This window comes from Macrobrachium rosenbergii, chromosome 7, assembly GCF_040412425.1.
Source record: "Macrobrachium rosenbergii isolate ZJJX-2024 chromosome 7, ASM4041242v1, whole genome shotgun sequence".
In the NCBI taxonomy this organism is placed as follows: domain Eukaryota; kingdom Metazoa; phylum Arthropoda; class Malacostraca; order Decapoda; family Palaemonidae; genus Macrobrachium; species Macrobrachium rosenbergii.
Window position 1 is genome coordinate 13,616,172 of NC_089747.1, and position 17,058 is coordinate 13,633,229.

General features: G+C 36.6%; 1 protein-coding gene across 5 annotated transcripts in view; it reads left to right on the forward strand.

Moving 5' to 3' along the window:
* LOC136840144 (pseudouridylate synthase RPUSD2-like) overlaps positions 1–17,058 on the forward strand; it is a 1,228,991-nt gene that overhangs the window by 472,688 nt on the left and 739,245 nt on the right. The window lies entirely within an intron of this gene.

Sequence of the window (17,058 nt, forward strand, 5' to 3'; positions counted from 1 at the left end):
ACCGAAATGAAATTATAGCATCCTGTAGTTTCGGTGCTGGCGGCGATAATAATGATGATAACAATAATATGAATAATAACAAATAATAGAAGTAGTAGTAGTAGTAGTTCATACTCCGAAAAGAAGGATAGTTGAATTAATAATGTAAATAGTAGTAATAATGTTAGCAGGAGGAGTAGTAGTAGAAATAGTGGTGGGAGAAGGAGGAGGGGGAGAAGTACAGCCCTACCAGAAGGAAAGGAGAAATAAATATAAGTAGAATGTCCTTTTAAAGACTCACAAAAAATGAGGAGGCATGACATTCATTCAGCAACGCTCTGTCATGTGAGGTGAGGCGCCGGTCGAGTCTAAAACACATTTACTTTAACGAACCCGTCGGAGCAATTTCGATGCTGATCTCCAGCTGGTCGAAAGTCGGTGTCAACTGCTTACAATGTACTTTAATTTCCGGTGGAGATGTGGTATTTCCTGTTTGGGGAAACTCCCGTGCGTACTCGGAATGCTATTCGTTGCCGAGAGAGAGAGAGAGAGAGAGAGAGAGAGAGAGAGAGAGAGAGAGAGAGAGAGAGAGAGAGAGAGAGGTTGGGTCTGGGTTTAAAGAGCATTGTGAGAAAAATAATTGTAATAGAAATAATGATAAGAGTTAATAGAATAACAATGACACATACACACACACACACACACACACACACACACACACATATATATATATATATATATATATATATATATATATATATATATTATATACGAATATATGTAGATATACTCGTATGTATATGTGTGTGTATTTTAGAGAGAGAGAGAGAGAGAGAGAGAGAGAGAGAGAGAGAGAGAGAGAGAGAGAGAGAGAACGTGGGGAATTTTGTGATATAGACAGGCAGTTGGCTCTAAGTGCACGTACTCAAAAACGAACCAGAATGAAAGTAGATTACCGTTTAAGGCATTCAAAAAGAATCAGTAATCTCGTGTCGGAGAATTATTGGCAGATCACACAAAGCCACCAACTAGATGTCACTCACACAGATACAAGCGCGCACACACACACACACACACACACACACAAACAACACACACACACAAAAACTTTTCATTTGTCATCCTTGGGATGCAAGGACGGCGGAATAACTCACTACCAGATGAGCATGACGTCACGGACGCGTCGGAAAATCACGGGAACACAATTTTTTTGTTTTTACCCCATTTTGGACGAGGCATGAATGGACCGGAGCTTTCATCATGATGAACACGTCAATGAATGACGGTTGTTTGTTCATTGTTGCTTGTTCTAAAGAACTTTCGGGCAGCATAAGGAAGTCTTTTGTTCAGGGAATGCTGGAAAGGTTAGTTGATGATGGCGCGTAGCTGGAGAGAGAGAGAGAGAGAGAGAGAGAGAGAGAGAGAGAGAGAGAGAGAGAAAGAGAGAGAGAGAAATCAAAGCCGAAATTAACATTAGTAACGGAAATGTGGGAATTTATTTAGCAGCACAAATGTTAATGAACAGTGTGGTGTATCATGTAACATAAATAATTTTCTTTTGAAAAATATCGTTAAACAAATAATAAAACATTTTTCGCGAATTACTGTCACTTGGACCGTCATTATCACTATAAGGTCTTCACTGGCATTGAGAGGTGAGACAAATGTAAAACGTATCCTCCTGGATAGAAAACGTTAGTTATTATTATTATTATTATTATTATTATTATTATTATTATTATTAATCAAATGAAATTGCTTATACATCAACCGGCGTTGCAGATCTACACCAGGCAAAGACTAGCAAGCTAAAACTTCAAAATCCTCCGTACAGAAAACTATGTTCATATGGAATGAGTTTTGGCAATAATTAAAGAAACATATGATCATTCCTTCGTACATGAAACATGTGATCAGTTAGGATGAGTTGTGCCAGTGATTGAAGAATCATATGATAAAAAATTATTAAAAATCATAAGCATGTTTCTTTAACGCCATTTTTTGTAATCCCTTCCATAGTCTATATTTTCATTTGTGTATATTTTACTGAAATAATTGATCAAAGCCTTTAATTCATTCACCACCAATTTCCTAATGCTATGATTTATGTAATTATGAGCATGTTGATCTGATCGAGTCGTAATTGATAACAAATAAAATTACCAGGAGAGCGATTAGCTGTTTCAACCCGGCTGTTTATGCCGTTGATTTAGCAGCCGAGTTCAGTCGTTTTGAGGATATTCGATATCCGTGAATATTGCTCCTGGGAACTTCGGTATTTATTGGACGGACCTCGCGCAATTTATAGAATTTACTTAATTCCCCAGCGTTGATTTCGCTGGTTTTGAGGAATAGTTTTGCGGTAATTGCCGGTATCCGTGTTTGCTAGCTATTATTTAATTGTATATATGTATGTATGGTGTATTTGTGTTTGTATGTATGTTGAAGAATCTTTATATTTTTGTGATCTTTTGTAGAGAAAATTATTAATTGCTAATACTGTGCAGAAATTATATATATATATATATATATATATATATATATATATATATATATATATATATATATATATATATATATATATATATATTGTATTTCATGTAATTGCTTATACTTAATATTTTTTTAAGTTACACTACATAAATTACAAAACCACTCTCTCTCTCTCTCTCTCTCTCTCTCTCTCTCTCTCTCTCTCTCTCTCTCTCTCTCAAAACAGAAGAATTAACTGAATCAAAGGCTATCGAATTTACATTAGATATATTTAATCAAACCGAAACTCCGATGGGGCGAGGAGCAGAGTTGGAGCAAATATCCCAAATTGGAGAAAGGGGACCCGTGGTGGAGGATCGGGGAGAGGGGAGAATAAGGGTGTCGGGTAAAGTCTGTCTCCCTAGGGTGTTGGGTCGGGATTGGGGGGCGCTTCCCCCCTCCCCCCCTCTGCTGGTACCGCTAGCGTTGGCGGTGCAGAAGTCGCAGACCATTTGCATAAATTCGATGCAATGGAGTAAGGGGCGAAGCACTCTCTCTCTCTCTCTCTCTCTCTCTCTCTCTCTCTCTCTCTCCCAGTCCTAAAGGAACTACTGCAGCCTCCCCGTCCCTCCTCCCAGGTGTCTCCCCTTAAGAACTTCGGGATAAATTGTTATCTAATTGTTTCGTGTGGTGGGTGGGGGAGGGAGGGGGGTGGAGGGAACGGAGATGGAGGGACTGGAGAGGAAGGGAGAGATAGACCTTGGGGTTATACCTTTGGAAGTTGGTCTTAACTCACCCTTTTTTTTTTCCTTTTTTCTCGTGGTTTGTTGTTTTATTCTACTTACTGTTATTCTCGTCTTCGGTGTATTCATGTTACTATTTTCCATAGTAATAACAGTAGCAGTAAATACAGTGTAGTACTATTATTGATATTCATGGTAGAAACGGTAGCTGTCTCAAGTGATTTTGTACGTTGTAATAAAATGTCCATTATCCCAAGCGAGTTTTTTTTAATGAATATTTTAAGGCCATCAGGATCGCAAGATTCTTTATCTCCCTCACCCTCTCTCTCTCTCTCTCTCTCTTTTATTGGGTATTCGTAAATATGCATCAAGTGAATGGTTTAAAGAGAATATGAAAATTAAGGCTGCCATGCATTTATTTTTTATTTTGATTTTATTTTGCATGAACTTTAGCTTCTATTCGTCGTCGAATCATATAGCACTGCTATTTTTCACTTCTAAAGCTTCATTTGTAATGGTTGGACTGCAATCTGATTATTTCTATATATTTTTTTCGGAATTAGTTTTACATTTCCCGAAATTATTTGTAAATGCCTTTGGTTTTTTGCTGTTTTGGTATTGCCACTTAATACTATTTTAATTGCGTAGATTGGAAAGTGGATGAGCCTTTTCCTAAACATAACCTTATTTTGAATTTTTCACAGAATTTCCCAAAAATATATTTAAATATTTTCCTGATCACCCGGAAGCTACAGAACGTTTTCCGCCCGTGGGGGGCATAACATTTTTGTAACGTAAGCGCTGTGTCGTGGCAATAACGTTTTTAACGGTCGCCGCAGAGGGACATTACCGTTTTGACGTACCCGCACGAAAGGCTTTTATATGAGCAGGTTTTTAATATTCTCTGGGGGCGCTTTCATTACCCGTCGAAACGCTCCGCGTAAGAGACTTGACAGCTTGTGGTGTGTCACCTCGGCTCTCTCTCTCTCTCTCTCTCTCTCTCTCTCTCTCTCTCTCTCTCTCTCTCTTTGTCTCCTGAAATGTTAAACGTTGATTTTGCGGTTCTCGGAAGAGACAAAAAAGAAATTGTTAGGAAATCACTGAAACTGGTAGCTTACACAATTCATAATTAGCCAAGTATTACAAAACTATCAATCATTTATAATGGTGGAGATTGGCTAATATTAGTGCCAAGTACAGAACTTGAATTCGGTAGAAATATGTACAGCCGAGTTGGTATCAGGTAAAATCTCTCTTGACAATCGAGTGGTTAAAATCGGCTTTTTTCGTTGTCTCGAAACCAAAGGCCCAGGTTCGATTCCCGTCCGGGGCAGAAGCATCTTTCAGTCATAATTCGTTATTAAACGATATTTTTGCCTTAATGTGTGTGTGAGTAGATATATATATATATATATATATATATATATATATATATATATATATATATATATATATATATATATATATATATATATATATATGTGTGTGTGTGTGTGTGTGTGTGTGTGTGTGTGTGCAGTTTTGTCACAATCTTATAAATTAAAAATCTGAACGGCGTAAAATATCTCTTATGCACACAATACATTTACATAAAAAATTAATTCAGGTATTTAACACTTTTTTTTTATTAGTTTTGTATCAATTTATTGATTAAAATCAGTGCAGTTTTTGCCGAACGTACAACGTTCAAATGTTGCTTATATATTCATTTAGTTATGATTTCTTTTATGATTTCTTTTCTTAATTTACCACGTCACTGCTTTGTACTTCAAAAGAAGATGTAGACATTACTTACCGAAGACTAAACTAAAATTCAGCTCAGGCGTTGAGAAGAGATCAAGAGTGTTTAGTATAAAATAAATTCTTACTGTTTTTTTTTTTATTTTTTGTTTGTTTTTTTGCAAGGACTTCATTTCCCTCTGAGCAGAGATTTACACTAGATTCCCTCTGCCACTGGTTTGTTTGCTCAGAAGTCAGGACCTGACGTTGAATTTGTAAACAAAGGCGATTTCATTGACCGTGAAACGTCGTGGGTTGCTTGTTCTGCGATGGTGACGATGGTGGTGATTATGGGAATATTAAGGATAATGACGCTGGAATTGATGATGACAGTGACGGCCATTGTTTTTGTTTGTTGTGCTGTTTGTACCACTACTGTTTTCTTGACGTCGGGTTTGTTTCATGGCAGTGTTGCCACTTCTATCTGCTAGAAAAACAAGTTCTAATTAATGGCCTTTTCTACTCTCCTATTTCTCTTTGTGGATACAAAATTATACAATAATTGTTAAAAATACCTGTTTATATTGTTCATGGTTTGCGTTTGCATTTCTTTATGTTTTCCTTAGTTTCGCTTATTTATGTTAAACCTATTTTTTTTTATAATGAGGTTGTCTCTCATGTTTTTTGCAAGATGGCGGTGGACATTAGTCTGACCCATACTTTCTTTCTGCTGTGTTTATTTTGTGTCTGTTTCGGTTTCTGAAACATTTGACAGGAATATTATTACCAAGCATTATATTAAGTGTATCTGTAATAGTGACACAATGACTTCTTAGCTATGCAGTAACAAAGTGAAAAGAATTTAATTTAAGAAGTTCAGAGGTCGTTGTGGCTATTACAAATACATATGTAAAGTAACCAATGGATTGTATATATATATATATATATATATATATATATATATATATATATATATATATATATATATATATATATATATATATAAAGCATATGATTTTTTTAGCTTTTCTCAGCAATATTTTTCTCCTTAACCTTTTTTTGTTACTTAAAATAACAAATATTCATCTGATCCTTTCCAGCCATAGTCAAATAATAGAAGACTGATTGTTGATAAAAAGATTGTAGATGGCGTCGTAGTTACCCGAACCTTAAACTTCTGTTAAACAACCTTTGATTAAAAGGTCGTACCTCCAAGAACAAGCTCTCTCTCTCTCTCTCTCTCTCTCTCTCTCTCTCTCTCTCTCTCTCTCTCTCTCTCTCTCTCTCTCTCTCCTGCGTATTCGTTAAGTTCGCTGTATTCTTCCTAGAGAATCTCTGTTTTGTCCATTCCAGGGTAATTCCCGATTCCCGAAGACATTCTCTGCCATGACTTCAATAGGTTCCTATCAAACTGCCAAAAATCTTGTTGGGAGCACCTTGGTTGGAAGGCTCCCTTTTGCGTTAGCGAGTCGTGTGGCTGATTAAGTATAGTACCTGATCCTCTCTCTCTCTCTCTCTCTCTCTCTCTCTCTCTCTCTCTCTCTCTCTCTCTCTCTCTTCCTGGACTCATTGGAGGTATTTTGAATGGCTTTGTATATTTACAGTGTTGAAGAAGAGAACTACCAACTTAACAGTTTTATATATATATATATATATATATATATATATATATATATATATATATATGTGTGTGTGTGTGTGTGTGTGTGTGTGTGTGTTTGTGTCTTGCTTCAAAATGACTCTATCTGAACCTTCCAAGTTACCAGTATCGTAGTAAGAGTTTCATGTGCTTAAAGAATGTAATGATTTTAAGTTAGAGAAATATGATGGTATTTGCATGCAAATGACCAAGTCAGAATCGGGTATTTGCTGCGTTGTATGTTTCTGCAACAATTATAAAAGGCTGCAATGCTACGAGGAGCCAGTTTCATTAAGAATACTGTGTGAAATACTAGAATAGTAAAAGGATTCAAATCTGAGAAACCAGAGATCATAAACTGGTATCAAGGCCACATTCTATCGGCATTAAGATACATTCTTTAGGTAGAAGGAGAAGCCATATTCTTTAGGAAGAAGGTGAATCTACATTCTTAAAGGAGATGAATCCACATTCTTTAGGAAGAAGATGAATCCTCATTCCTTAGGAAGAGAGTGAATCCACATTCTTTAGGAAGAAGATGAATCCACATTCCTTAGGAAGACGGTGAATCTACATTCTTTAGTAAGAATGTGACTCCGTATCCCTTAGGAAGAATGTGAATTCACATTCCTTAGGAAGAAGGCGAATCCAAATTCTTTAAGAAGGAGATGAATCCACGTTCTTTAAGAAGAAGGTGAGTCTGCATTTTATAGGAGGAGGATGAATCCCCATTCTTTAGGAGGAAGATGAATCCCCATTCTTTAGGAGTAAAATGAATCCCCATTCTTTAGGAGGAAGATGAATCCCCATTCTTTAGGAGGAAGATGAATCCCCATTCTTTAGGAGGAAGACGAATCCCCATTCTTTAGGAGGAAGATGAATCCCCATTCTTTAGGAGGAAGATGAATCCCCATTCTTTAGGAGGAAGATTAATCCACATTCATTGGGAAGAAGGTGAATTCGATTGGCTGGACATTAGAACGACGAAATGGAAACAAATGTCTCGGTGGAAATTTCGATATGTTTCAACAGAATAATACCATTGTAGATTTAATTTTTCAGTCATAATAATGAATTGATTGGCTTACCATGCAGTTAAAATAAAAATGGAATTTATTGGTCAGTTACAGCCTCAGTTACACCTTCTCCGAATTTCGGAGTCTGATACTTAGTCCTTAGAAGTGGTAAGATTGATGATTTTCCTTTAAGGTAACTTTTTTTTCAAGTACCCTTCTGTAGTTTTTTTGACACTGCTTTCCTTAAGGTATATTTTATTTCATAATGGAAATAACTCCTTCAAAAATATCAGTAATTAACACGGGCCTGATTGATTAGACAGTGTTTAGCGAACCTCTGATTTAAGTGTTTGACAGATCTTTTTTTTTTCACTGTCGTTTTCATCTTGTGTAAGTCACTTGTATGTATATCCTAACTTTTTTTTTTGAGGAGAGAGGGCGGGGGAGGGGAGGATGATATGGGTAGGGGCGGACTGGCTCCCGGGAGAGATTGAATAATGGATATACCAGTGATGCGTTTGAACTGTTCAGCTACAGGGCTAACTTGAGAGAGAGAGAGAGAGAGAGAGAGAGAGAGAGAGAGAGAGAGAGAGAGAGAGAGAGAAATAAATGAACCTTCATTACGGTAGACGTTCCTTAATGGATATACCAGTTATACTGAATAAAACTGCAAGTTTACAGTTTTAGAGAGAGAGAGAGAGTTTGAAGTGTGTAAGAAACTGATTTATGTAACTACCAGTGATGCTTTTGAAATATTCTGACATGCATAAAATAAGAGAGAGAGAGAGAGAGAGAGAGAGAGAGAGAGAGAGAGAGAGAGAGAGAGAGAGAATTTAAGGAAGTAAGAAATTGATTAATGTATGCACTGCTGTTCCGTTCCAAAGTGTATGTTGACATGTATAAAATCTGAGAGAAATTACCTGAAGATTACCTGACGATCGGGTCCACTCCTGGGGGGAGGTAAGGTGTGGGGGGGGGAGTCATACAGACAAACATACAGACAGACAGACAAACAGAAGTAATTTCTCCGGTCCTCTTCATGCCTAAGTAGAGAGTACGTTCGGACGTCGTAGGAATTGGGTTATATCTTTTTATGTCGGAGTTTCTGCACCTTTTAGCCTTAAGCCTAAAAAAGGCTTCGACCTTTTTCCCCTCGAAGTGAGTAAAACTTTTTTTCTTCTCTCCGAAAAGAAGCTAAGTTTTATGTTGTGTGTATTTTCGTCTTTGAAGTCATCTTGTCCTTAATGTCTTTTTTTTTTTTTTCTTTGGGCGTCATAAAGTTTAAACAGCATTTAAAGATTCTTGGCTCACGGTTCACCTGAGATATGGAATTGGAAGTCTCTGTTAAAGATTGGAATTTCTCTCTCTCTCTCTCTCTCTCTCTCTCTCTCTCTCTCTCTCTCTCTCTCTCTCTCTCACATGTCGCTTTGTAATTGTTACTCACTGGTTTATATATTTTTCCTTGCATTATTATTACTGACATTTTCTGTTTTTGTTGATAGTAGGTTCTTGCATAACTGTTATAATTATTTTGTTTGTCCTTTTTGGGGCATTAGTACAGATACTACTACCGATACTAATAAGAATATAATTCTTGAAGTTTTAACGTTAAATAAGTAGCATTTATTGATGTTACATTAATAATAATAATAATAATAATAATAATAATAATAATAATAATAATAATAATAATAATAATAATAATTATCCTTTATTTCAGCTCAGGGTCATATAGTACAAGGTTCCCCACCGAAATCGATCGGTTTTCAGTAGGCTTGATGTACACTTTTCTGAACCAAATTTCTTCCATTGCTTTTATCCTGTTCAATATTTTTCTTTTATTTTTACATGTCTTAAATTGTTTCTGGTTGCTATAGTGTTTAATAACAACTTTCCCTTATATTCCTCTTTGGTCATTTCTCCGAGTGGGTTTTTTTTTTATAACTGGTACTCATTATTCAGGCTATTTTTTTTTTCTAAATTTATTTTATCACGAACTTATTGTCTTCAAGTTAAAGGGTCTGTCTCTTTGTATTTGTCTAATGTCTCCTGTTGCTTATGTCTCTTATTTCGATACCTATCATTTCTCTTACTGGCATTTCTTTTGTTTCTCTCTTACTTCGAGTTGGCACGTCGCAGTACTTTGCTCCCTGGGCACATGACCCAAGGACACCGAAAGACTTTTTTCCTCCCCTCTGTCGATAGGAATCAGAAACTGATATTAAGCTTCCCCTCAGGTACATAAGACAGCTGGAGACTGAGGGGTTTTATTTTTATGATCGCTGCAGTACGCCAGATGGTGACCCCGCTTAGCCCTGGCTGGCCTCCTGTTCTCTCTCTCTCTCTCTCTCTCTCTCTCTCTCTCTCTCTCTCTCTCTGTCTTTGTTTCTCATCTCTGGCTTGTCGGTGGTTTGTCTTTTTTTTAGAGGGGTTGGTATTATTCTTTATCTTGTTTTCCTCTCTCTCTCTCTCTCTCTCTCTCTCTCTCTCTCTCTCTCTCTCTCTCTCTCTCTCTCTCTCGTGACCTCTTGTCTTTGTTTCTCATCTCTGGCTTGTCAGTGTTTTTTTTTAGAGGGGGTTGGTATTTATTCTTTATCTTGTGTTCGTCTCTCTCTCTCTCTCTCTCTCTCTCTCTCTCTCTCTCTCTCTCTCTCTGTTAGTTAGTCGTCGCGTTCTTACCTTCTATGCATAATTAATCGTCCAATTCACTCGCATGTTACTTTATCTTTTTCTTCTCTCACCTGCATGTATTTCTCTCTCTCTCTCTCTCTCTCTCTCTCTCTCTTAATTTTGTTCTTTTATTTTCTCCAACTATTGTGGTGGTCTCCCCAGTAATTTCTATCTCTCACACAGTATTTTTCTTTTATTTTATCTCCAACAAATAATCTCTCTCTCTCTCTCTCTCTCTCTCTCTCTCTCTCTCTCTCTCTCTCTCTCTCTCTCTCTCTCTCCTTATATATTCTTAGTCTCGTATTGCCCTTCCATTTTTCGTCTCAGGTGCTTCGTAATCAGCTTCGGTTTCATTTTTATCTTTCTCCTCTTCCATCTTCGTGTTTCTATCTCACTGCTCTGTCGTGTTAGTCTTCCGTCCCTCCTTCTGTCTCCCGTTTTTTTTACAGTTATTCCCCTTCCCCTCTTCTTATCCGTTGTTTTTTTATATTCTCTCCTCCTTCGTGCTCCTCCTGTTCCTTCTTCTCCCCTTCCGTCTTATCAGGGTTTCCTCATATTTTATTTTGTCTTGTTTCTTTTTGTTAATCGTTTCTACTTGTCTTCTGTGTTTCTCAGGATTTACTGTCGATTTTCGTTTTATCAAAGTTTTCTCTTCCTCATCCTCCCCCCCCCTTTCTCCTCCTGTCGCTTTCAGCACAGTTCAGCTCTCTCTCTCTCTCTCTCTCTCTCTCTCTCTCTCTCTCTCTCTCTCTCTCTCTCTCTCTCTCTCTCTCTCTCTCTCTCTCTCTCTCTCGTTTCTTCTGGTCATCTCATTTTCTCGCTTTCGTTTTCTTTCGGTTACGTATTTATCTGGCTTCCCTCCTTTTGTTCATGTTTAGTTTGAAATCGATCTTAAGGCTGCTTTTTGATGGCATGTCTGTTCTGGCACTTCAGATCTTTCTGTTGGTATCGGTTCGTATTATTATTATTATAGGCGCTCTTTCTTCTGGAACAAACTAAGAGCCGTAACTTGCAATGCAATCTTCCACATTACTGAATGTTCATATGCGCAAAAGATTTGGATAGAAATGTATGATATATACAGTATATATATATATATATATATATATATATATATATATATATATATATATATATATATATATATATATATATATATATATGTATATATATATATATATATATATATATATATATATATATATATATATATATATATATTATTTATATATATTGCTCTCAGTTAGTGAGTGCAGAGGTCTCCATTACGCTTTTCATACCCTTCAACACGTCGTCACACTTCGAGGCTGCCTTGAGGCAAGGATCCGTGTTGGCATTAACCTACCACAATCCAAAATCAGCCATCCAATATATATTCCTTGAATAGCTATAATCAGTAATGAAAATATATAAATTAAATTGGTTATTTCTGTAGTTAATAACAAATAACAGTGAAACTGGAGATGTGTCATTGATAACAGATAAAAAAAAATAATAAAGAAAGGACAGTTTGCGATCATATCCTAAGCCAAGGACTGTGGAAGGCCATAGGACAAAGGCATAGTTCATCCCTATGTTTAGGAACACTGGTTATAGGGTCATCTCCCAGCATGAGGCAACTTACATTCGGCACCTTAAAAGACCTTGGGGTTACAAATAGCAGTACAGATTCTCCAACAGTGAAGCTAAACATCGCAAAAGAAAGCTATGTTTAGCCCCCTTAAGGAATGTCTGTAATACAAGTGAGGACAGATTTAGCAGTTCCCGATGGTAGAGGCGCTACCTAATGTTCCAAAGCTAGGACCAAGTTACCTTCGCCCTGCCTAATTTTTAGGGGCCAGGGTTGGAAAATAAGTCTAAATGTGGAGTTCATTATCCGTAGACTATCTGTCTTACTCTGACAAGGGCAAGGGGGCCATGATATATTCCCATTACTTTATTATTATTATTATTGTTATTATTATTATTATTATTATTATTATTATTATTATTATTATTAAAAGCAGAATTTGTTAATATCATTTTGTTTTGTATTTAAATACAAATAAGTATTTCAGCAGAAAATTCGTAACGTCTTTGCATCTTAATTGTCTTGTAGGCTAATAATAATAATAATAATAATAATAATAATAATAATAATAATAATAATAATAATAATAATAGTTCTTATTCGTTTGGCAGCCATCACTACATAAAGTCTAGCCCCCTCCTTATCGTGTTTCCAAAGACTTCATGGAATTTCTTGGCGACTTTCGGAGGATCGTGAAAGTCGGTAGGGGGGCCACATACTTGAGATCCTTTGACCGGTAGGATTCAGTCTTGCAGGAATTTTTTCCAGGAAGGGAGAGGGGTCTCGTTTGGTGTGTGTGTAGGTGTGTGAGTGTTTGTGTGTGTTTCAAAGTTTGCTTTTAATTTTCTGTAAAAGAAAACTATTGAGATGGCTCTGTCTGTCTGTATGTCCGCACTTTTTATGTCCGCTCGCAGATCTTAGAAACTACTGGGGCTAGAGGGCTGCAAATTGGTATGTTGATCATCTACCCTCCAATCATCAGACACCAAATTGCAGTCCTCTAGCCTCAGTAGTTATTTTATTTAAAGTTAAAGTTGGCTGGAAGTTTCATGGGCCGTGGCTGAGAGTTTCATGGGGCGTGGCTGAGAGTTTCATACAGCATTGTACGTTGTACAGAAAACTCGATTGCGCCGAAAAAACTTCGGCGCATTTTTTACTTGTTTTGTAGTTTTCCTTAATTCTAAAGAAATGTGGGTAGCTCTTGATGAGATTTCCTTTAGATTACACAAGGTGTTAACTGAAGTGTTTATTTATTTTTCCCATCGTTATGTCCAAGATGTATAAATATCTTAGTTTCTAGATACGTCATCCAAATTTTTTAATAATCCGTAACTCGTAAATTCACGTCAGAATGCATCGTTTTTTATTTTTCATTAGTGGAAAGAAAATCCTTCACCGAAGCATAGTAAAGCGAAATGAAAATGCTGTTGGTAACTTATAAATATATCTTTTTCCTCTGAGTAAAAATAGCTTTCATCTGTATGTTAAGGATGGATGTAAAGGAAAATTTGTATCATTATAAAGCAAAAATGTGAATTTATTTGTTTACCTTTCATATTTGGCAGCACATCTTATCTCGCAACCTTATTTGAGTGTTATTGATATTAATGATGTGTGATGATTCTGATATGTATTCAGTTCGTTGATTTTCAGCATTTTTCATATACAGTCCTTTTGCTACTTTTACTTCGTTTTTAACAAATTAATCAAATTTTTATCTCTGCAGCCTGGATATATCTGGCCTCTTTAGTTATTGAACAGGGCTGCTATTAGTAGCAGCCAGTTGCCTAAGGTTGTCTTTGTATTAGTCATATAGGAAGAGAATGAGATAAATGGAAATAGATAACCTGCCATTACCACGACTCTCTCTCTCTCTCTCTCTCTCTCTCTCTCTCTCTCTCTCTCTCTCTCTCTCTCTCTCTCTCTCTCTCTCTCTCATGGATTTTGTCGCAATTTTTTTCTCGGAACATATACGAGTATACCCCATTATCGCTACTCTTCTTTGAAAGAAATGGGAGGACAAGTTGTGTGAGAGAGAGAGAGAGAGACAGAGAGAAAGAGAGAGAGAGAGAGAGAGAGAGAGATTCATGCCCTTGCAGTTTTCAAGCAGACTTTATCAGGGTTTAAAGGAGCTTGTTACATATGACTCCGAGAGGTGGTAGTTTCGTAATGCTTGTTTCTCTGGAATTATGATAAACAGCCTCCTCGCTAAGAGCTTTTGCCTGCAACGTAACGGCCCAGGGTGTAATTAATGGTATGGAATAAGAGAGAGAGAGAGAGAGAGAGAGAGAGAGAGAGTTGAATAGTTATGCGTAGTTTCAATACATATTTTTTCAGTTTGTTGCAAGTTTGTTCACTGTCACATGCTCCCCTATTCTCTCCCCTCTTCCTTTCCCCCTCCTTTCCCTCTTCCTCTCCCCTCCTTTCCTATTACCATTTTCACTCCCTTTCCTACTTCCCTCTTCCCCCATTCGTACTGCGATTATCCCGCTTCCCTCCTTCCTCCCCTCTGCCCCTCATATCTACTTCGATTTTCCCCTTTCTTTCCAAGTCCTCCCTTTCTACGTCCATTTTCCCCTCATTCTCCATTCCTTCCCCTCGTTCTGATTTCATTCTTCCCGTATGTTCCTCATGTCTAAATCTTTCGATTTAAATCAAATAGGGAGAAGCATCAACGATTCTTTTGCACCCCTTCCCGTACATAAGTCTCTCTCTCTCTCTCTCTCTCTCTCTCTCTCTCTCTCTCTCTCTCTCTCTCTCTCTCTCTGTTAGAGGGGAGGCGGACGGGCCGGAAGATTGTCTTTGCCTGGTTTAAGTCATTGTTTACCTTTGTGTTTTATTTCAATTCTTGTTTGTTTGTCTTAGTTTTCCTCAGTCTGAATGTTTGCTTACTGTTGTTTTTTTTCTTTGCAGGTGAGTGGAGATTTTTTGGGGGGGAAACTTTTGATGAAACTGCTTTGTAAGTATCAATAACTTTTTTTTTTTTTTTTGCCTAAAATCTATACTTTTTTATGTGGGAGATTTACGGTTCATGTTTCAGGAATTGTAAATTTGATTATGAGTGTAATGCTTGATTTAAAGTATATTACATATGTAATATATATATATATATATATATATATATATATATATATATATATATATATATATATATATATATATATTGTAATGGCAGCATTGATTGTTATGTACAATGTGGCATATTACAGTTACTGCAAGTATCTAACTTGAAAATTCCCCTATCCCAAATGCCTTTTTTTCCGATTACTAGTTTATCACGTTTATTCTCTATGGTAAATATTGGAAATAAATCTGTGAGGCCGACTGAAAATGGAATTCAGTCACTTAATTATTTACTAGCAAAATTTTTCTATTTCTGAGATTGTGTTCAGTGACTGTATCGTTAGTTGCAAGAATAGTAATGGAATTGCTTGAATCATGAAATACAATGTCTTAAGATTTATCAATGCCTTACTCAGAATTTGTGTCTCACATATATCCGTTAAAATCCTGAAATTGTTGTAGCAAAGTACGACAAAGGGACTGATAAATTCTCAAATATGTACTGTTGAATTTCAAGTTAATTTTTCCAAGAAAAATCAGAAATAGATGAATATAGTGTATTGTTGCCAAGGTTATAAAAGATGGAATTCACAGTCTCATGAGTCTGATGGCATTATGATATAATAACTTTTTATGGTACAAGTATATATATATATATATATATATATATATATATATATATATATATATATATATATATATATATATATATATATATATATACAGTGTTGAGGAAACTGCAGTAGAATTTAGTATGTATAAAAGGATAAGAATTGATAGACCCTGTACAGAGGATTGCAAAAGATTTTGGTATTTTAAGAGAAGAAGAAGAATGTTTTATATACCCTGTCGAGTGGATTGCGGTGAATTGTATGCTTTAATAGAAACGAATTTAGTATACATGTTAAGAAGATTTCGAGAGAATATAGTATTTTTTTTTTATGGAATCAACATTTATTGAGCCTGTCACAGGGATTGCAGTAGTAGAATATATGTGTCCGTTTGTGTGTACCCACCCTTTTTTTTTTTTTTAATAAAGCCAGACTGAATGTATGGAACCTGTCGCGAAGTTGTCAGGAGGCCTTTCATCGAAAACTCCCTTCTGAAATCCCCTGTTATCCGGGAATTGGAGGATGGAGTGAAGGATGGCCTGCATATGCCGCACGTTTGGGGATTTATCCTTCCAGATCCTTTACCTTTTGCGAGGGAGATCCTTTGACTTGCCATATAGTTTTAGGACTTGAGTTGATCCTGGAATAGGAGGAGGAGGAGGAGGGGGAAGGGGAGGAAGAGAGGAGGAGATGGATGAAGGATATGAGAAAGCCGAGGCTGTGTGTGTGTGTGTGTGTTTGTGTGTGTGTGAGCTTCCAAAGGGCTTATCCCTAACCCACCATCTGTTCTTCTGCATAATCGAGGATAAAGGATTGTGATTTCTTTTTTCCTTTTGGATTATTTTCTTTTTCCCGTCTTTTACTTTCGTCCTCAACCATGTGGTGACCGGAGGTCCTTCTTCATCCGTAGATGTATTTCTTTCTTCATGTGTGTCTGAGTGTTTTTGTGTGTGTGTGTGTGTGTGTGTGAATTCTTCAGGATGTATACTTTGTATCATGTATCCTGTTGTTTCCAACGTCATAAGCATCCACCAAAGATTTTGGACTTTGTCTTTATCGTTATTCTTCATGTGCATTTCCTGTTCTTTCCTCACATTGCACGTTTGGTTTCTTCGCTTTTCGGGCCCCTTCTAAGTGTCCCGTTGTCTCTTTCAGTTTATATATCCGTTTATCTTGTCGCCATGAATATTCTTCAGAAACTTCATGGTCCCCATGTGCATTTTGTGGCTTTTCTAGTTATTCTGTCTCCCTAAGATACTTTCATCAATTTTATCTTCTTTTCCTGCATCCGAATCATGTGAAGCCCCATGGTAATTCTTTGACTATACCAGTGTCTTGAGCAAATAGACTTCCAGCATCATTAATAGCAATAATAATCTGTGAATAAAAAATGAAGGTTAGCTTATTATTATATCTTATTTATTATGACTACATAGCGATATTACTCACTTTATTTTTTAGCAAAAGTTTAAGCAAAATAGATCTGTAAGATTTATAGAAATTATTTCAAAATAAGGCAACTGAATCAGGTAGTTTTGGGGAGTATTTGGTATGACTACAAATGTATGGGTGGTCT